This window comes from Notothenia rossii (genome assembly GCF_949606895.1).
Source record: "Notothenia rossii genome assembly, chromosome: 11".
NCBI classification, from domain to species: domain Eukaryota; kingdom Metazoa; phylum Chordata; class Actinopteri; order Perciformes; family Nototheniidae; genus Notothenia; species Notothenia rossii.
In genome coordinates this window covers 39,277,626-39,299,549 of record NC_136910.1, presented here as the reverse complement: position 1 = coordinate 39,299,549, position 21,924 = coordinate 39,277,626, and the positions used below count along the sequence as shown (strand labels likewise).

At 40.2% G+C, this 21,924-nt stretch overlaps 1 protein-coding gene and 1 long non-coding RNA gene across 2 annotated transcripts in view; both read left to right on the top strand.

Moving 5' to 3' along the window:
• The first annotated feature begins 7,274 nt into the window (after positions 1-7,274).
• On the top strand, positions 7,275-10,085 carry LOC307023520. The gene is made up of 3 exons (XR_013803729.1): positions 7,275-7,406; positions 7,654-7,708; positions 9,607-10,085. It is a non-coding gene; the product is annotated as an uncharacterized lncRNA (long non-coding RNA).
• Positions 10,086-12,944: 2,859 nt separating this feature from the next.
• The window catches only part of LOC307024909 (synaptic vesicle glycoprotein 2C-like), a 49,128-nt gene continuing 40,148 nt past the window's right edge, over positions 12,945-21,924 (top strand). The window contains exon 1 of the mRNA XM_079659394.1: positions 12,945-13,078. The gene's annotated coding sequence lies outside the window, so the exon portion shown is untranslated. The remainder of the gene's footprint in view (positions 13,079-21,924) is intronic.

Genomic DNA, 21,924 nt, shown 5'->3' with positions numbered 1-21,924 from the left:
TTAAAAAAAATTATCCAACGATTTACAGACCATTCTTTCCCCATGTAAGTCAATGGGGAAAAGTGTTTCCGGGCCTGGCAATCAAACGGACCGGCAAATGCGAATGATTTTTATGATGTACCGCCGTTTGGCCAGCACGAATATTTTCATCAGAGTCCGGCGCACTTCCTGGGGGCTTGGCGCTAATGAGCAACTCTCATAGGAATGAATGAATGAGACCGAGGAGCGAGGAAATGAAAAATAAGAGAAGTGAGAAGGGCCCCTTGCATCTCTCCACGCTTCCCTGGTGGGAGGGACTAGTCGCAGGGAAACGACGCAAGGAATCCATTTAACTGAAGTGAGAAGGGCCCTTAGCTGCGCTGCCCTACCTCCCACTCACATGGTGCGCCATTAGAAGAGTCCCCAGGGAAACAACTACTTTTTTAATCGTTTTGGGGGTTCCACCGAATAAGATTGATATCAGGGGTGCTGAATATATGTTAGATTTGTTTATAAAACTTTGTTGTAGTTTTTTCATCTATAAATATAATGGAAATCAACTAATTATGTTAAATACTTTAATGTCATGTTTTCTTATGTTTGAATGTTGTTTTAGTGTTTCCAGTGAAACAGGTGTGGCTATATCACCCGTGTTTTTGGTAGGACCGAAGGGTACGGTATTGTTAACATGGCCCAACCAGTGGAGAAATACCCGGAAATGCAAATGATTTATTTTGTAATAGTCACACTCGATTTCGCTGATTTTCTTGTTGCCCCAGCTGGTCGACACCTCTTTTAGCAGAAACAAAGGCTACATTAATGTATTAAATCGATGTTAATCCATGTGTGTGGATGTGGAATTAACGGACGTGACGTCGTGCGATTGTGTTGCCAGGCAACAGCTTCGGTTCATGTTAATTTACAAACTCTTCAACTATAACCGTAGTTATATTTAAAAACATTTTAGAAGGCCTCACGAAATACTTTGCTGTAAATTAAAATGTGAAGGAATGTGTGTCTAACAAAATACATCCGTCATAAACAATACCGGAAACTAGGCAAGATCCTGCAGCTCAGATTGGATGGTTTAGCCGCAATGCACGTTGGGATATGGTTTTCAATTTAAAAAAAAAAAAAAAAACTTTATTCCGAGTGTGCTTGCTTTTCTCTTTGAAAGTCATCGCATAACGGCATTGTAATGCACGGTTCGGCTGCATTAAATATTACATATCTGCCGTTGTTTTCTATTTATAGAGCCCTGATAAAAAGACTTCTAGAGACAAACAGGAAGAACTGCCGCCAAAACTGAAAACGTGACTTGGATCATAAATATATCAGCAATTAAACAACATCTTAGATTTATTTTCACACAATACGTCTCCATGCAGTATCAACACTAATTCGGCTGACTTTTATATTTGATCCAATTGGTAGATATGCTGTATTTACACCATAACGGTGCACAGCTGATAGAAAGGGACACCTAGTGGCTAAAGCACGTTATTGAATTTTATTATTTGTATTTTTAGATATTAATATTAATAATTTAAGGGGTAACACTTTACAATAAGGTACACAAAATGTGCTTAGTTTCTGCTTAGTTACTGAGGAACGAATAGATAGTTAATGGTTAGTTAATGAGTAGTTCCTCAGTGACTGCGATTGAATAACTAATGGTTAGTTAATGGTAAACAGACTGGGGGTACAGTATTAAGGAATCATTCGTTAATGGTTAGTTAATGAGGAGTTCCTGAGTGAACTAATGGTTAGTTACTAGTAAACGGACTGGGGGGTACAGTATTAATGAATAATTCGTTAATGGTTATTTATTGAGGAGTTCCTAGGAGACTTTGATTGAAGCAATGGTCCTCTGCAGCAGGGCACTTTTAAACCTGCCATCTTCAGCTGGCTTGGGTCCCACACGGGATCAACTGGTGGAGGTGGATCCGAGTCACCTTTTACTGCTTGAGTCATCATTATTTACCTTACCATTACTAAGGCCGTTTGGGTACGGTAAACTCAAGGAACGCTAACAAAAATAGTAGTTACCCATTACCTAATGATTACCTTACCGTTACTAAAAGAGTAATTACCCATTAACTAATGCTTACCTTACCATTAGTTAAGCAGTGTGTGTCCCCTCAAGTAAAGTAATGCATCCAAAAGAGTAGTTAACCTTTACCTAATGATTACTTTACCATTACTTAAGCAGTGTGTGTCCCCTCAAGTAAAGTAATGCTTCCAAAAGAGTAGTTAACCATTACCTAATGATTACTTTACCATTACTTAAGCAGTTTGTGTCCCCTTAAGTAAAGTAATGCATCAAAAACAGTAGTTACCAATGATTACCTTACCGTTACTAAAACAGTAGTTACCCATTACCTAATGATTACCTTACCGTTACCAAAACAGTAGTTAGCCATTACCTAATGATTACCTTACCATTACCAAAACAGTAGTTACCCATTACCTAATGATTACTTTACCATTCCTTAAGCAGTGTGTGTCCCCTCAAGTAAAGTAATGCATCAAAAACACCCATTACCTAATAATTACCTTACCATTCCTTAAGCAGTGTTTTGTCGGAGCTTGAGAAATGCAATTCACATCTGGCTTCAGTCCAGCAGGTGGAAACAGGGAGCCTAGGGTGTGTTTCCACTGAGAATGTTGCTCAAAGGAAGAGTGTGAGCTTCCTAATTAAGGAGCTAAATGCAACACACCTGGGAACACACTCTCAGGCAGAGGACAAACAGTTCCCTGTGAGAGAGGAGAAGAGACTCAAAGATTCAACCAAGACGCTGCTGGTGAATTTTTGCAAATGTATTAATCTGTTTGAACCATGTTTGATTTGCTGTATTATTATTTCTAGTCCTGAGGAAAGAAGCTAAAATATAAGATTCTGAAATATAATTTACTTTGTTGAAATGCATTTATTTTTGATTAAATGTAATTGTAAATGAAAGTGCTTGTTAAAAGATAGCATGTTTTTAGTTGAAAATGTTTATATACCTAAAGTGAACGAAAGTAATGTTTTGTGTTAAAGGTTTTCAACCTGAATGAGCATCAAGAGGCCAACAAGAGGCCATTGAAGCAATAAGGAATCTACCACACTCAAATAAAGAGAAAAAATATTCAAATTCGACTTGTCCCATGTGTCCTTCTGGAGTGAATCAAGCCATTTTCAAGTTTAGGCAGGAGTCAACAAAACCAACCAAATCACAACTTGACAGTTGAAAACCAAGCCAAGCATTTAGAACTAAAGGACCAAGAGCCTGGAAAAGTCGGAATAAACCAAACTGTCTGCAGTAACCACACACCTCAACAAAATGGCGGAGGAAGTCTATGGGAAGAGTGTCAAGCAGCTCAAGCAGGAGAGGACAATGGCTAAAGGTGCATTCACAAAAGTAGCTAACTTTCTTAGCAGAGGAGCAGGAAGCATGACTGAAACTGAGCTTCGGGAGGAATTCAAGAAGCTCACTTTGATGGGAAGAAATGTCAGTGAAGCAAATGATGACTTTCGGAGTGGCCTACTCACAGACATAGAAGCCAGCACTGCTCAAGAGGTGGAAGAACAGCTTAGCGAGCAGCAAGACGCTGACATAGAGAAAACTATCAATGAAAGTGAAATCAGAATGAATGAAGTGAGAATAACTGTTCAAAGAAACCTGTGAACTCGTTATGGGCAAAAGAAGTTGGAAACCTCAATCCAGGAAGCAGAAACGGCTTGTGATAATGCTGCCGAAACATCTGTATCTGCACTCAATCGGGATGGTTATGAGATGCAGTTGGGTTTCATGGAGAAGCTGGTCAAGGAAGCTAGTAAAAGCCTAGCATCTTGGGAACTGTGGATTCCGGAGACTGAAAAAGATAATCTAGAAGGCAGAGTCAAGGACTTAAAGTCAATGAATAACAAGCTTGAAGCAAGGAGAGCAGAGTTTGTGTTTGCACAAAGAAATTCAGAAGAAGAAAAGAGTGCATATCTGCTGACTTTAACGGCTGCTTCATCAACCCCACATGCAGCAAACACCACTCCCTTGGTGAGAATTAAACCAATTAGTCTGCCCAAATTTCATGGCTGTAAAAGAGATTTCCACAGATGGAGGACAGACTGGGAGAGCCTGCAAAGACAGGGACAACCAACAGGCTCGAGTGAAGTCAAAAAGATTCAGCTTTTGGACAGCATGGAGGAGAAAATCTCAAGAAACCTCAGACTTTCAACATACAATACAGCAGAGAACATCTTTAGAGTGCTTGAAAATAGATATGGGAATAAGTCTACAATTGCAATAGAAATAATTGAAGATCTTGTGAAAATTCCGTTTTAAGAGCAGATCAACCAAGAAGAGTCATCGACTTAATCCTAACTGTGGAGAAAGCACTGGCAGACCTAACAGAGCTTGGAAGGACAGATGCCATCAAGAACCCACTGGTCACTAGGTCCATAGAGAGCAAGCTGCCGGATCCTGTGAAGAAGGATTGGTTCGTCTTCATGGTAAATCCCAGCAATAGAGTCACCCCTGAGAACCATTTTGACAGTCTTCTCGAGTTTCTGAAGACACAAGAAGAGATCTTGGAAAAACTGGAGCAGCTTGGAGTAACGGAAAAGTCAGAGAAACCAGAAAGGAAGTTTGAAAGAAAATATTCCTCAACACGTTCCAACAGGAGAGACGGACGTTGTATTGTCTGTGGAGAAGAAAGGCATGAAGAGAAACTATTATTTTGCAAGCAGTTCAAGAGCCTACATCTGGTCGAAAAGTTAGATGCTGCGAAGAGATTGGGAGCTTGTAAGAGGTGTTGAGGTGTCATGAAGAAGGACATGAATGTGAAACACCTACCTTTGCAGGAAAAGAGAATGCAAGAAGGGGAGCTCTTCAGACCACCACTTTTTCCTCTTTCCTAAAGGAGAGTACAGAGAACGTGAGCTGAACAAAGGTGGGAAGGACTTGAAGAAAAGACCGAAACTCACAGAAGAGCAAGTGAAATTTATTGCTGAACTCTCTCCCGAAATGGCTGAAAAATGCAAGAACACCTTTACCAATATGACTGCAATAACAAACTGCAATGAAAAGGACCGGTCTGTTCTGATGGAAGGAAATAGACATGACGAGATACCATGTATCATGATGCTGCTGGAAGTTACTGCAAATTCAAGTCAGAAAGTTGGAACCCTGATAGATTTAGCATCAGACACCAACTACATAACCCACAGAGCCGCCAACCGGTTAAACCTGGAAAGTGAAAAAAATCACATTGGTTGTCCATGGAGTTGGAGGAACGACAATGAGGGTGAACAGCAGAAGGGAGCCATACTCGTCAGAAAAGCGCTCCAGGAGGCAGGAAGTGGAAAATCCAGCCGGGAAACTTGGAATAATCCACTGTCAGCAGGCCTAAGGCAGGAAGCAATACAAGTATTTGAAGAGTATGTGCAACTGAGTCGAATCACCTTCGACAGAAGCTTGACGCCACCCAGCTGGATCGGTAAACCTTTGGGAATAACATTCTCCGATGGAAGTGACAAAAGCTTTGGAGCTGTGGTGTACCTCAGGTGGGAGACGGATGAAGGTATCCAAATCAGACTGGTTGAATCCAAGGCAAAACTCACACCACTGAACCAAAAAGGTGACCCTGTAAAGGCAGAGATCTGTGGTGCCGTTTTTGTAGCTCGTCTAAGAAGGCATATTGAAAAGCACAGTCGAATGGAAATAGGACAATGGTTCCAGCTCCTGGACAGTCAAACTGTGTTGGGAGCAATCCAGCGTGACAGTTATGGATATCAGACATTCTTTGCCAACAGAGTAGGTGAAATCTAAAAGTCTGGATCTGTTGAGGATTGGTGGTGGATTCCAGGTGACCTAAACATTTCTGACATCATAACAAGAGGAGCAACCCCTGCTGATCTCAATGAGGAATCTGAGTGGCAGAAAGGACCTTCCTTTCTGAAAATGTCAGTGGAGGAGTGGCCAAAGAAGTCAGCCAAGGAGGTTGCAGCAAATGCAAAAGAGGGCATCAATAAAATCCAAAGGAAAACATTCACAGCAGCACTCACCAGAGCTCAGGCAAAGACGAAGCATCCTGATGGTAAAGAACCTGTAACCCTTATAAAACCCTCGGAGGGTGAGAAAGAGACTCGAACCCGAAGAATACCAGCTGGCTCAGTTATAGGGCAACTGATTGATGTGAGGAAATTCAGCAGCTTGGATAAAGTGGTCCGAGTTGTTGCCTGGGTGCTGAGAGCTGCTAAGGAGTGGAAGAGGAGGACTATGAACCCAACTCCCCACAGGTCAAAGTGGGAGGTAATTCCTTCAAAAGAAGAGAGAGAGTTGAGAACTAAGAAAACTGTGCTCTCTGTTAGAGAATGTGAAGATGCACTCAGACATCTTTTCCTTTCAGCCCAGGAAGGAGTAACATGTAAAGACATTACTCTCAGCAGGTTGGTTGTGTATAAGGAGGAAGAGTAGGGACTCTTAGTATTTGGAGGAAGGATCCAATACTTCAATGAGGACAAAGTTGTAGTACCAATCCTACCTTATGAGGCATGGATATCCACACTTCTTGCTCAAAAGGCCCACAGAGCAAACCACGAGGAAATAGCAGGAACACTCCTACAGATGAGAAAGAAAGCCTGGGTTGTCAAAGGCAGAAGATTGGCTAAAAAGGTGGTTGACAGCTGCGTGATATGCAGAAAAGCCAGAGGAAGGAAGTGCAAGTCATGAGTGACCTGCCATCAGAGCGGAATGTGGCTGTAGGAGATGTTGTTTTGGTGGCAGACCAGAATGCCTTAAGAGGTCAATACAGATTTGCCAGGGTGGTTGGTGTTAACACCGATGGAAATGGCATTGTGAGAGATGTAAATGTCCGCACCTTTCCAAACTACCCAGTCCCATCGGAAAAGGTTGTTGAACAACCCGCCAGGAGAAAAGTTGTGGGGACGAACAAAAAACTCTCAACTAAAGTTCCTGCCACAGTATTTCACAGAGACGTCCGGCGCATAGTGGTTCTGCTTCCCATTGAAGAGCAAAATGCTGGGAGCAAGAACATCAAATATGACGATCAGACTGGGAAAATAGTATAATAATAATAATAATAATAGTATATAATAATACACCAAACTCATCAGCAGTGAATCATTTTCTGTAACTTCAATAGAAAAAGTGTTGTGACCTCCTTGGGTTCAGGAACCAGGAGCTCAAGTGGGAGGTGTTTTGTCAGAGCTTGAGAAATGCAATTCACATCTGGCTCCAGTCCAGCAGGTGGAGACAGGGAGCCTAGGGTGTGATTCCACTGAGAATGTGGCTCAAAGGAAGAGTGTGAGCTTCCTAATTAAGGAGCTAAATGCAACACACCTGGGAACACACTCTCAGGCAGAGGACAAACAGTTCCCTGTGAGAGAGGAGAAGAGACTCAAAGATTCAACCAAGACGCTGCTGGTGAATTTTTGCAAATGTATTAATCTGTTTGAACAATGTTTGAGTTGATGTATTATTATTTCTATTCCTGAGGAAAGAAGCTAAAATATAAGATGCTGAAATATAATTGACTTTGTTGAAATGCATTTATTTTTGATTAAATGTTACATTTAATTGTAAATGAAAGATGCTTGTTAAAAGATGGCATGTTTTTAGTTGAAAATGTTTATATACCTAAAGTGAACGAAAGTAATGTTTTGTATTAAAGGTTTTCAACCTGAATGAGCATCAAGAGGCCAACAAGAGGCCATTGAAGCAATAAGGTATCTACCACACTCAAATAAAGAGAAAACAGATTCAAATTCGAGTTGTCCTTCTGGAGTGAATCAAGCCATTTTCAAGTTTAGGCAGGAGTCAATAAAACCAACCAAATCACAACTTGACAAGCAGTAAACAAACAAACAAACCCTGTGCACTCAAGTTTACATTTTTATTTAAACAACAATCCAAAGGACACTAATAATGGAAATGAGGTTGATTTCAGAACTTGTGAAAGTGGCGTATGTCATGCAGCAATCTGCCTAAGGGACCATCTTTGTGTTCAATTCAATTCAAAACCTTTATTTATTCAGGTGAAAACCCATTGAGATCATTGACCTCTTTTTCAATGGTGACTTGCTGCAAGTAGGTTCCAACATGAATACAAACATGACAGAAAAACAAAGAGGACATCATATGGCATATTTACATTGACTACAGTTTGTATAGCTAGTAGCATTTACAGATACCAACAGTTTCCAATTGGATAGCATCTAACCTTGCTTTAAAAACATGTAATGGAACCAAACTGCTCAACTTCCATTCCTTTTCCTTTTGTTCCAAATTAGCGGAGCTGCGCATCTAAAAGCTGTATTCCCTAAGACAGTCCTAGCAGTTGGCACATTTAATACAACCACAGCATTCGATCTCAGGCAGTAGCCATTTACAATACGCCGTGAGATCAGGGAGCAGATGTAGGATGGAAGTTTCTCTAACATTGCTCTGTAAATAAAAAGATACCAGTGATTGAGCCGCCATACAGTTAGTGAAAGCAAACCTGCCCTTGCATACAGGGTACAATGATGGGTTAATGCTTTACAGTTTGTCACAAATCTCAGTGCACTGTGATAGGCGGCATCTAACTTGATCAGGTAATTGGCCGGTGCATTCATATAAAACAGATCAACATAGTCCAGCACAGGTAAAAAGGTCACAGTGACTAGCCTTTTCCTGGCCTCAAGTGAGAAACAGGACTTCAAAATAAAAGACCTTTGAAGTCTCATATATGAGCTGTCATCCCTGTTTTTAGATGAGAATAAAACTAAAACTTTCCAGTATCAAAGATCCATCTCACTCCAGGGTGATAGCAGGACACCCCATCTAGTTACTCAGAAGAAATCAGGACATTCTGATGTACAGTTTCAAAAATAAAAGACCGGGATAAAAACAGGAATGATAGCTCATATATGAGATTTCAAAGGTATTTTATTTTGAAACTGTACATCAGAATGTCCTGATTTTTTCTGAGTGACTAGATGGGGTCTCCTGCTATCACCCTGGAGTGAGATGATTCTTTGATACTGGACAGTTTTTGTTTTATTCTCATCTAAACACAGAGGGATGATAGCTCATATATGAGATTTCAAAGGTCTTTTATTTTGAAACTCTACATCAGAATGTCCTGATTTTTTTCTGCGTGACTAGATGGGATGTCCTGCTATCACCCTGAAGGGAAATGAGTCTTTGATACTGGACAGTTTTTGTTTTATTCTCATCTAAACACAGAGGGATGATTTTTTTTTTACTCTACCGTAATGCATAGGATATTCGCGCACCGCAATATCACGCTTGCTTGACTAGGTTTTCCCGAGTGGAGGCTGGCTTGACCACAGTACATTGTCAGACAATTATCATATTGATGTTAGGGTTGTAATTAACACACTGTGCTTTCCTTTCTGTCTTCTTATCAGAAGGTGATTAATACCTTTACACTACACCAATTCATTACACAATTTTGTATGTAAGGATTACAATAACACTATATAACACTAATACAAGAACATTATCAATACTAATAAACCCATATCCAAACTGATTTCTGCACTACAGACATCATTAGGATAGGCAACAACAAAGTACTGTTGTTCAATAGTTAAATAATTGTCTTTTTTTTCTGTTTCAGTCCTGACCATGGTCCTGACCCCAGAATAGGCCATAACCCGCTACAAGCGGGTTCTTGAGGCTGTCAACAATGGAAAAAACAAGACGGCAGCTTATCGAGCGGTAGGAGTAGACCGCAAAACAATTTCTGACACGGCAGGTTGTGCAGAACTGCATGCTGTGAACATCTGAGGAAATCCAGGGAACCCTGAAGAAGGGGGAAACCCTTCTTCGTTTAGCGGAAAAATGCAAAACTGCCATCAAGGACAACAATTTAGAGGGTATGGTCCAGGACTTGATGAGAAATGGAGGAGTGTTATCGATACATACAAAGGCGAAATAGATGTTTTTTTGCACTTGTTTTTATTTTTATTTTTATAAAAAGTCGTTTTTATTTTCAATTTCTTTTTTTTATGTTCATGTTTGAATTAAAATGTAAAACTTCAGTGTATTGTAAAGTGTTACCTTATGTTCATGTTTGAATAAAAATGTAAAACTTCAGTGGCTGTAGATCCGTCATTGTCATCAACAGTGTTTGTTTGTTTGTTAAACTGCTTAACTAATGGTGAGGTAAGCATTAGGTAATGGTTAACTACTCTTTTGGAAGCATTACTTTACTTGAGGGGACACACACTGCTTAAGTAATGGTAAGGTAAGCATTAGGTAATGGTTAACTACTGTTTTGAATGCGTTACTTTACTTGAGGGGACACAAACTGCTTAAGTAATGGTAAAGTAATCATTAGGTAATGGTTAACTACTCTTTTGGAAGCATTACTTTACTTGAGGGGACACACACTGCTTAACTAATGGTAAGGTAAGCATTAGTTAATGGGTAACTACTCTTTTAGTAACGGTAAGGTAATCATTACTGTAGGTAATGGGTAACTATTCTTTTTGTTAGCGTTCCTTGAGTTTACAGTACCCAAACGGCCTTAGTAATGGTAAGGTAAATAATGATGACTCAAGCAGTAAAAAGTGACTCGGATCCACCTCCACCAGTTGATCCCGTGTGGGACCCAAGCCAGCTGAAGACGGCAGGTTTAAAAGTGCCCTGCTGCAGAGGACCATTGCTTCAATCAAAGTCTCCTAGGAACTCCTCATTAAATAACCATTAACGAATGAGTCATTAATACTGTACCCCCCAGTCCGTTTACCAGTAACTAACCATTTGTTCACTCAGGAACTCCTCATTAACTAACCATTAACGAATTATTCATTAATACAGTACCCCCCCAGTCTGTTTACCAGTAACTAACCAGTAGTTCACTGAGGAACTACTCATTAACTAACCATTAACGAATGATTCATTAATACAGTACCCCCAGTCTGTTTACCATTAACTGACCATTAGTTATTCAATCGCACTGAGGAACTACTCATTAACTAACCATTAACTATCTATTCGTTCCTCAGTAACTAAGCAGTAACTAAGCACATTTTGTGTACCTTATTGTAAAGTGTTACCGATAGTATAAGAAATGTGCAGAATATGACAGTTTAATGGTGGAGGTATACACACATATTGATAGATGTCTTGTAATGCACTGTTGAGGAACCTGTGACCCAAGTTTTTCATTCATTGCATAACTACACCATAGTTGTGTATAATATGTCAATAAACCTTAGAAAATCTTGAAATCTTGAAAGGGATGTGCAAAATAGTCATTATATACAGTCTTTAATTAACTATTACTAGAGAATAACAAGTAATGAATATACTTTATAGGGATCCTATTAATATCTAAAAATACAAATAATAAAATGCAATAACGTGCTTTAACCACTAGGTGTCCCTTTCTATCAGCTGTGCACCGTTATGGTGTAAATACAGCCTATCTACCAATTGGATCAAATATAAAAGTCAGCCGAATTAGTGTTGATACTGCAGGAGACGTATTGTGTGAAAATAAATCTAAGATGTTGTTTAATTGCTGATATATTTATGATCCACGTCACATTTTCAGTTTTGGTGGCAGTTCTTCCTGTTTGTCTTGAAGTCTTCTTATCAGGGCTCTATAAATAGAGAACTACGGCAGATATGTAATATTTAATGCTGCCGAACCGTGTATTACAATGCCGTTATGTGATGACTTTGAAAGAGAAAAGCAAGCACACTCGGAATAAAGTATTATTATTTATTTTTTTTTAAATTCGGATTTCACATCGCATAAACACGATATCCCAACGTGCATTGTGGCTAAACCATCCAATCACCGAGCTGAGGATCTTGCTCGGTCTGTTTCCGGTATTGTTTTTGACGGATGTATTTTGTTATACGCACAGTCCTTCACATTTAAATTTACATGAAAGTATTTTGTGAGGCCTTCTAAAATGTTTTTAAATATAACTATAGGTTCTAGTTGAAGAGTTTGTAAATTAACATGAAGCCAAATTGTTGCCGGACAACGCAATCGCACAACGTCACGTCCGTTAATTCCACAACCACACATGGATTAACATCGATTTAATACATTAATGTAGCCTTTGTTTCTGCTAAAAGAAGTGTCGGCCAGCTGGGGCAACAAGAAAATCGGCGAAATCAAGTGTGACTATTACAAAATAAATCATTATTATATTAATATTGACAATAATAACCGACCGTCGTGGTACATCAGTTGCTTTGCATTTCCGGGTATTTGGGCCATGTTAACAATACCGTGTAACTGTCACGTTTGAAGGGACGAAATCGTGACATCTTCACGTCTCCCAGCATGGTAAATCATCACATGTTCACGTCTCGCCATGATACCGGGTTGGATTAAGATCACTTTATAAATCTTGCAGGGGAAATTCAGTTTTGGTTTTATCTTCAATTACACAGAGGCCTGAAATAAACACATGACAAACCTATGGGCATGCACTTGTCAGATGTAGGCCTACAGTATGATGTTGAAGAGGTAATTTGAAATCATAATCTTAATTTTAATTGAAAATCTCTGCTTTTAAATTGAAAGCAGATTTTTTGTATTATTAGATTTGAATGCTGGCAGTGTAGCACTCCAGTGGTTTTAAGTTGACGTTGCAGACTCAGCAACAGTCCGTCATCCCTCAGTAAACTTCTTCACAGGAGTCATATTTCAGCTCCATCCTTCCTCTTTGTTCTCATTCTCTCTTCAAACTCAGCAGCCTGTGATTCTGCCAGCCATCCTGCATCAATGAGCCTTCACCACATGTTGTTGTACTGTAATATACGGAAAGAATGCCCACTATTGTTTGTCCGTGTAGGACGCTTGCCTATTGATTCAGTCTGCCTATTCCCTCCCTGCCTCCTCCCCACTCCCCTCCTCCCCTCCCCCCGTACACACTCACGCTTCCCACCTCCCAGCCTCTCTCGTCTTCCTCGGACTGCAGCAGAGAAACCGCTGCATCGGAGAAGAGAAGAAACAAGAAATCTCGGCCCGATGCTCTCCATCTCTGCTGCTTCATAGAGAGGGAAATCAGGGAAAGGCGACTGGTCGAGCTCGATACCATGCATCTGGTCCTCTGCAGGCTGTGAGTATTTTCTTTGCTTTTCAAATATGATAAACTAGACTTTAACTTCACCTCCCTCTGCACTGTAGTAAAAGATCGTATCTTAATCGGCCTTTTTGGATCATTTAATATGCAAGATGGAAGAATGGGAATGCCGCATGCACCTATGAAAGTACTTTTTATTCTGTCATGGAAATATAATTATGAACACAGCCACAACGTACACATGATTGATGGAAAAGTTGGGGAACTTTCTAAGAGTTTCCAGCATAAGCATTATTAAAAATGCTGAATCAAAAATATGTAGGCTATTTGAAATCGGAGCATATTCTTAGACACACGTGATTTGTTCTTATAACAAAGTTTTAGTGTTTAATGAAATGCTGCAAAACTAAATTGCGCACAATTATAGAAGCATAAATCCTGTATTCGTCCCACAGAGGGGACATTAACATTGTTACAGCACAAGTATGAGCCAATAAATTGCAATTATTAAGAGACATGCATAAAACATTAAAGATAAAACTCGAAATTGCACACATTTCAATCTCCAAAAATACTAAATATTATAACAGACGATCTATGGGACTTCCCAGATGTCACATGTGTGTGTCGTGGTCGTGGTGAATGATGTTGCGATCGTGTCGTGCTCAATGCTCGTGAAAATATGAGTTGGCTCACGCGCACGGAGCAGGCAACCCCCGTGCTTTCCCGTATGCAGGCAGAGCGAACCTGCAGTGACTGAGATGCGCAGAGAGAGAGGACAGACCCATCTATAAGTCGGGAGTCGGTGCAGTGTGTGCGCGTGCGTGGGTGTGCGCGAACAGTCTCCTCACTGTACAGCGCTGTGGGGAGAATTGATTCCCAGAGGCAGCAGGACAGCCCAACATCTAATTATGGGACACGACGACGTCAAAAGACTGCCCGGGGATTGATGCTCTTTCCTCTCTGTGCTGTGGGCTGTGCTCAGCCAGGAGAGCCGCTGCAGTGTAGTAAACCCTGCGAGTGGAACAAAGAGGAGGAAAGTAACAGATGAGTTTTACCATAAAGCTGTCCCAGTGAGCTGAATGGGAAGTGAGATTGGATCAAAAGGGTGGTAAAATAAACAGGTGTTTGCTGCATCAATAGATATTTTTCAAACATCCAAGCCAGTAAATTAATGTTTGCCTGTCTACATCAGTGTTTGCTTTAGCCCAGCAGCTGACAATGCTGGGCTGAACCTGACCATTTATTATTATCTCGGCTCCATCTAAACACAAAAGAAGGTTTGGTTTGTTACATGGGTCTGCACCACATCATTGTGAGGGCCAGGGCAGAAAGCCAAGTCAGGATGAGATCAGTTAGCCAATCAGTTGCCTGGAATTGAATACAGGAACATCATTAAGTCCTTAAATAAAGTTCCCTAATAAGACAAAAGAGTTCAGTGGATTCATAATGGAAACACAGTGGAGATTATCTCAAAAAGTCTCCTTGGCGTAGTTTATTTTTTATGGATGTATACCACAAGTTGCACTTTATGGCTCTTCAGCTGTTTATAGTCCAGCTTTCAGTTTTTACATGCCAAAAAAGGTGAGAATTAAGACAAAATTGAGAAAAAAAAGGGGGATCAGATTGTGTAGAAGTCTATGAGAAAATAACCCCTCAGTTTGATGTGTTACCTCACTAAACATTTTCGGTACCACTTTACAATAAGACTACCCTTATAAAGGGTTTACGAATAGTTTGTAATTAATGTATTAATCAGGTTGTGAACACTTTATAAATCATTAATAAGCTTTTATAATACATGAGATACACAGGGCAACTGTGACCGGTTGCTTGCCAAATAGTGAGCCCACATTTATTTGTACTGCTAAGCCTTATATTGGCTACTTAGCTTACTTCTTCTTCTTCATCAGCCACCATCCTTGGTATCTGTTGTTCACTGAGTTGATGCTCGCTAAGTAGCCAATATAAGGCTTAGTCACCTTGCCAAATAGTGAGCATGTGTTGATGTATGAAAACTACGAACTGGTTTATAAATGGTTCTTAAGGATTAATAAAGTGTTTAAAACCTAATTCATAACCTAATTATAAACCCTTTATGAATCCTTTATAAGGGTAGTCTTATTGTAAAGTGGTACCGGTAGATGGCATTGTCCAATTTGCGAGATGTTGCACTTTTTTCTTAAAATGTTAACTCTTGTTAACATGTGTTTTCAGTTAACTATAACATTTTGGCCTTTTTTAAGGTTCAGTTTTACTTTGCTCTTCCTATTCTTATCTATTTTGGTTCCAGAAAAAGAGATGGAGTCAGCCAAAACCAAGATGGTTATGGCTGAAATGGCAAACTTGAGGTTCAAAATGGTAGTTCTTTCAACATTTGGTGAAAACGTCAACTTGTTATTTACAATGTAAACAACAAGTTGACGTATTTTGTTCATACACAAAATACTGAAAACACACACACACACACACACACACACACACACACACACACACACACACACACACACACACACACACACACACACACACACACACACACACACACACACACACACACACACACACACACACACACACACACACACACACACGGATCCCCACAGCAGCTGGCTATATTCCAGCAGTCCGTAAACCCTCACAGCCATCATTACATACAAGCAATCAAGCAGCAGTGTGTGTGTGTGTGGGTCTGTTTGTGTGTGGGTGTGTTTGTGTGTGTGTGTGTGTGTGTGTGTGTGTGTGTGTGTGTGTGTGTGTGTGTGTGTGTGTGTGTGTGTGTGTGTGTGTGTGTGTGTGTGTGTGTGTGTGTGTGTCATCAGGAGGAGAATCCAATGTAGTTTGGGTTGTTTAAATGTTCCCCACTGTATGCAACAGTGCATTTGTGAATGGAGTACATGAGTTAAGTGGATCTCTGAGCTCTAAGGCATGATGCTCTGTGGTGTGTGTTCATTACTTTAATCTAAATCCCTGCTCCATTACTCTCCTGCGGTCATGCTATTTCAACAGTCTCCTGAGGCTACATGTCTAAAGGTGTCCTTCATGAGCCTGTTGTTTGAGATCATGTGTCTCCCAATTCCTGAAACGTGAATTTAAAGATATAGTATTTGGGTATATTTTCAAGCTTTTAATCAAATTATCCAAAGTTTGCAATTGGATATAAAGTGACGTCACTCTCTGGGATTTTGCCATTTTATTCCAGCTTTCTTCTTTTGGGTAAAAAGCTATTTTAAATACATAATTTTCAACAGTTAAATCAAGAGTAAGGCTTGTGCCAACATCACTAAAGCTGAAGTATAAGACAGGAATCATATTGCATATTAAGCTGTATTAATATCAGAAGGTCTAACACTATTTCTGTCAAAACCTAAACCTCTCTTGTGTAGCATCTGCTTCTCTTGGCGTGTAGTTGTATTCAAATGATTCACAACTGCCCACTGCAGCCATCTGTGGGCACTGCAGAACGCCTGTAGGGCTCTGCACACACCACTTGCATTTACATATTGATGATTATGCAGAAATCTTATCTGTGTAACCTGTACGATTATTGCATTTCCCCACTTAAAACTACTTGTTCAGAGAAAGTGTTTTGATGCAGTAATTTGCTGCAGAACATACTCTCCATTTCACCCAGCTCTTTCCAGAGTATGCACCTGCAGAGCATATGTGTGTGTGTGTGTGTGTGTGTGTGTGTGTGTTTGTTTCTGTGTGTGTGTTGGCGTGAGTGATTAATGAACGTAGCTGGATGGCGTCAGCGGGCCATGACAGCACGACTGCGAGCAAATCATTTCTCCCCTCTCTGTGGACTGCTGATTCAGAGCTCGCATGCATTTTTGCTGATGGCTGAAATCACATCATAAGGGTTTTGTTACAATAACCCCAATCACAGCATCACAGCAGAAAGCGATGTGAGCCACCAATGAAAAGGAAATAAAAGCGATAAACGATATTAGCTTCTCTGTTTATGGGGGGCAAGGCTAAGGTAGCACATTTAAATGTGGTAGCTTCTTGTATAAGTGTGTATATTTTTCTGTGTTGTGAAAACACCATAGGCTATATACTGTAGGTTGCTTCAAAGAAAGACTGGACATTTGGACTTTAAATCATTATTTCTGTAGCTCAAAGTGCATGAAAAGACTTCTAAATGTCAGCATTAATGACTATTTGCATATGGAGGAGCTTATCATGAATAATGAAATGTCAACAAAAGAGGGATAGCTTTCATATTCAATATTGCCAACAAGGCATTGACTTTGAAATTCTTAGCGCACTCAGATGAGAGGATGGAGAAAGTGAGCAGGAAGAAAGAAAAGAAGTGAAGAGAGATGGAGAGAAATGGTGAGAACACCAGCAGTCAGCATGGAGGATGTGAACTGAAACCAGGGATTATACACAGACCTGCTGTTATGCAATGTTAGTAATTTCCCCTTGTTGTAGAAAAGTTCTCTCAGTGTTGCAGTGCAGTGAGCTGATTGGCTATTTTCTTCTTGACCATTTGGTGCAGGAACTCTCAGAGCATATCATGAGGTTTATCACAGTTTGACCTTTTAGTCTCAGTTGTCAAGCACTCAGCTGGAGGAGCTGCTGCGCTGGAAATGAGTTCAGGGAAGTTTGCAAAGAGAGCTGTGCTCGGGTAGAAACACATGTCAACCCATGTAACATGAAATGAGACTTTTCGTAAAAGTCAACATCTAAAAGTTGAAATAGGTAACAAGACTTGTGTTACAGAAAGCTTTATGCACAAATGACAACAAATGTACATTTTCAGTCAGATCCAAATTGAATCTTTGTGAAAACAATGCTACCTTTATGGTTTGGTTCCTGTTAAGCCCCAAGCTTGTTTTTCAGGTCTCAGGCTCGAAAATGACATGCCCAGAACAATTGACTATATCTTTCCTTCTAAAAGGGGTAAATTAATCATATTTTTTCTAAAAGCAATGATAAACCTGTGAGTTGGAGAAAAGTCAGAATCAATATAGATGTTTTTATTTTAAAGTAAATTCAGATTGAAAAAACCCCCATTACTTATAGTGAAAACCACCCTTGAATGATTGGATATAGGCCAAAAGCTTTAGGAATCCAAACTATAACATATCATAAGTACCCTGTGTCAAGATTGATGCAAAACAAGTGACATTTGACCTTTTTAGAGAGGTTTCGAAAAAAAAACCCACCTCTGGGGTCATTTGGGTGGATTTGCCATATCTCTGGAACCCATTGGTCGATTTTGGTGATTGACACCTCTTTTGAACCGTTAGAGCCAATAGAATTGAGAGGGAGTTCCTAAATCCATTTTAACATTACCATTGGTGAATGAGATTGATGCGCAGCCAGCATGCCCAAAACCGGTAGCTGGGTTACGCTCTATAGAAAACTACGTTTATTGACATAAATGTATGATGGATTATCAGTAATCATTTCAAAGTGACACAGAGACATTGGATTAACCTTCAGCAGCATTTATAGGGGGAGTCAGTGTCTCATCATCTAACTGTGAACAAAGTTAGTTAAACACATTTCATACTTCATTTTATTGCTGCATTGCACCAAATTGTCCCGGGCTGCTGTACGTCGCTGTGGAGCCCTGGCGCCTATGTGCAAATGACAGATCCCGAATGATGTTTTATCTATTCCTGCAGAGCAAAGGTGAGCAGAAACACCATAAATCACCCTGCCAAGCTATATTTGGGCACTTAACCCAGTCTCTATACCTCGGTGTATGCTTTCCACTCCAGGGACTGCAGATACAAATACAGTACCCTCTTGTAAGAAGTTTTAATTGTATTTCTCTTTATTTAGAGACACAATCATATCACAAGTTGGTACCTACAGTATGTGGTTGCATCTGTACAGTATATGAATCATTTCACACATGGTATAATTCCTGTTTAAGACTGTCTGGTATTTACTTTAATGTTTCTAAATAGCAGATGCCTCTAAATTCTACTATTCCTGAGATCAATAGATAAGTTAACAAGAAGGATTAGGCAGCAAACAGGTAATGCATTATTTCTTGACTTTATTATTACCGGGGATGTCCGGATCAATTTGTCTGATTTGGATCCAAGTCCTTTAATAATTGATATTTTCTTGAGGGAATAGAACTTTTGAAACGGACGGGAAGCGACCCACTAAAGAGAACACTTGTCACTCTGTTGCAGTTGTAAGGGCTGGAAAAACTCTTCTATATTTTAAAACAATATCATCTTTTTAATGTATCTTTTCATTTGCATCATCATGGAGGATTTAATGTTAGGTTTAAGCATATTAATGCCAGACATTAGCAAGAGAAGATGCCTGGTACATTTGAGTGTTTTCCAGTCAGATAGCCATGAAACGCTCCTGTACACGTCTTTTGCATCTTCTGGGGTTTTCCTTTTGTTCTGTCTGTAGTGTGTATTGCTTCTGTCAGTAACCGTACTGCTGAGGGTCTCTGAGTGTGATGTGTGGGCCGCAGCCTGCTGGTGTTTCTCCTGCGGCCGTCTGTGGGCCTGACGCTCGCTGTGTGGCAGACAGACAGCTCGGGCCCCGTGTGTTGACAGGTCTTCTGAGGGGCCATGCCAGGGCCGCATTAGAGAGCCTTAAGGGGTCTCAGTCATACAGGATGACATTCCCAGCCCTGGAACACGATTCAGATGTGAACAAGCTGTGACAGAAAACATGTTCACAAAAGCCACATTTCAAAAATCTAATATTTCTGAATGTGTAACCCAAATGAATAAATGAAGCAGGGTATGAGGGATATTTATGAAATCAAACCTAGTCCAATTCTGTTTGACTTGACACAAATGTGCACTGAATTAAAAATTATGAGTATTTGTGTCACAACAAGCCGATGGAATCTGCACATTTGGGTAATATCTGTGTGTTTGTTACCTCATATGAACCACGCTAATACACTGCTTTTCAGTATTGCAGCTTTATCGCACAGACACTAGAGTGGCAGCAATTTATTTCCGTTACAATAAGTATCAAAACATAAAAGTAATGTAACCTTAGTGCTTTCTGTTACTTCTGAATAACGTCAATATCAAATGCAATGTTGATAAATATATGATAAAGACATTTCAATAAGATGTTTTCTATGTAAGTGTATTATAGGAACACCTACTGAATTTTAAAAAAGTACAAATGAACCAAAGAAAGTGAAATTCCCATTTGGAATGTATCAGTAATATGATTGAATCTTAAAAAACCCAAAAGATCCTGATAGATGTACTGTAATCCATTATTCCCCAAGCCTGTTGCTGCACTAAAAGCCAAAAACTGCTTTTCTCACAATATTCCTAAAAGTATTTGGACATTTCAGAATACAAGTTGGTAAAACCATTGATATGATAACACTGTACATTTTGTTGTGATTTTTGCTTAACAGAAAGTGTGTGGGAGTTTTGTTGAGTGTGTTCAGATCATAGTTTAGTTCCTGAATTCAGAAGCTGGATGTGTTCGGTCTGATACTGAGGGTCTGATACTGAGGGTCTGATACTGGGGGTCTGAGAATGAGGGTCTGATGCTGAGGGTCTGATACTGAGGGTCTGATGCTGAGGGTCTGATGCTGAGGGTCTGATACTGAGGGTCTGATGCTGAGGGTCTGATGCTGAGGGTCTGATGCTGAGGGTCTGAGAATGAGGTTCTGATGCTGTGGGTCTGATGCTGAGGGTCTGATACTGAGGGTCTGATGCTGAGGGTCTGATACTGAGGGTCTGATGCTGAGGGTCTGATACTGAGGGTCTGATACTGAGGGTCTGATGCTGAGGGTCTGATACTGAGGGTCTGATGCTGAGGGTCTGATACTGAGGGTCTGATGCTGAGGGTCTGATACTGAGGGTCTGATGCTGAGGGTCTGATGCTGAGGGTCTGATACTGAGGGTCTGATGCTGAGGGTCTGATGCTGAGGGTCTGATGCTGAGGGTCTGATACTGAGGGTCTGATGCTGAGGGTCTGATGCTGAGGGTCTGATACTGAGGGTCTGATGCTGAGGGTCTGATGATGTTTTACAGTTAATGTTCTGTCTGTGTGAAAGTGAAGCCACAAAGCAGTGCTGTTGATTTGAGGGGGTCACCGTGACTTTTCAGATGGCTGCTTTGTTTTTGTACACATCGCGAGAGGTAGCAGACCCAGAGAGGTCACAGAGACTTGACTGTGGTCCTGTTAATGAGTACAGTGATGACCACAAGCTGTTAGACTTCAGGGGGTTTCTTCTTTAATAGTAAGACCTACCGCTGTCATGTCCTCAGTAAACTAGGATAAATCACTAAAGGACTACAGTTCTCAGTGGGTTTGTTATACTGTGAGAGACACAGTCCTGTGAGACTCCAGACATACTTCAAGGACACGAGTTGTAATTAAATGGGGTTCATTAGTTTGCGATCTTTGCTGACGGACCTATTACTGGAACAACATGTTTTAGCTTTTTTTTTTGCAATTAATCGCATTAGTTTGGATTGATTTTCAATTAAATGGGATCATTGATGGCCCTCTTAGAAGTAGACGTTTTCCTCTGTAGAATACAAAAAAAGACATACTGTAGTTCAGCAACACTTTGAGTAAAGTTGTTGTTTTGTCCACAAATAGCGCTGTATCCAATTTCTACCAAAGGTTTAGAAGATTTGTCTACACGTCCACAAAACCCGCTGTTTATTAGGTACACCTAGCGGTTCATATCTATATATAAGATCTCTGCAAAAGGTCTAACCTTTGAGAAGCTATTTTTGTCTGCAATTGCAAAAAATGTGTTCATTGAAATCTTGTTATGGTTCTTGTGAATTGCATTGCATTATATTTATAGGGGTCTGTAGTACTGTATTTGTAGAGCAAAAATAGGGCAACATTTATTTTGTCGGATGATGCAAGCATTTATGGTTCTCATAAGATGAAGAGTT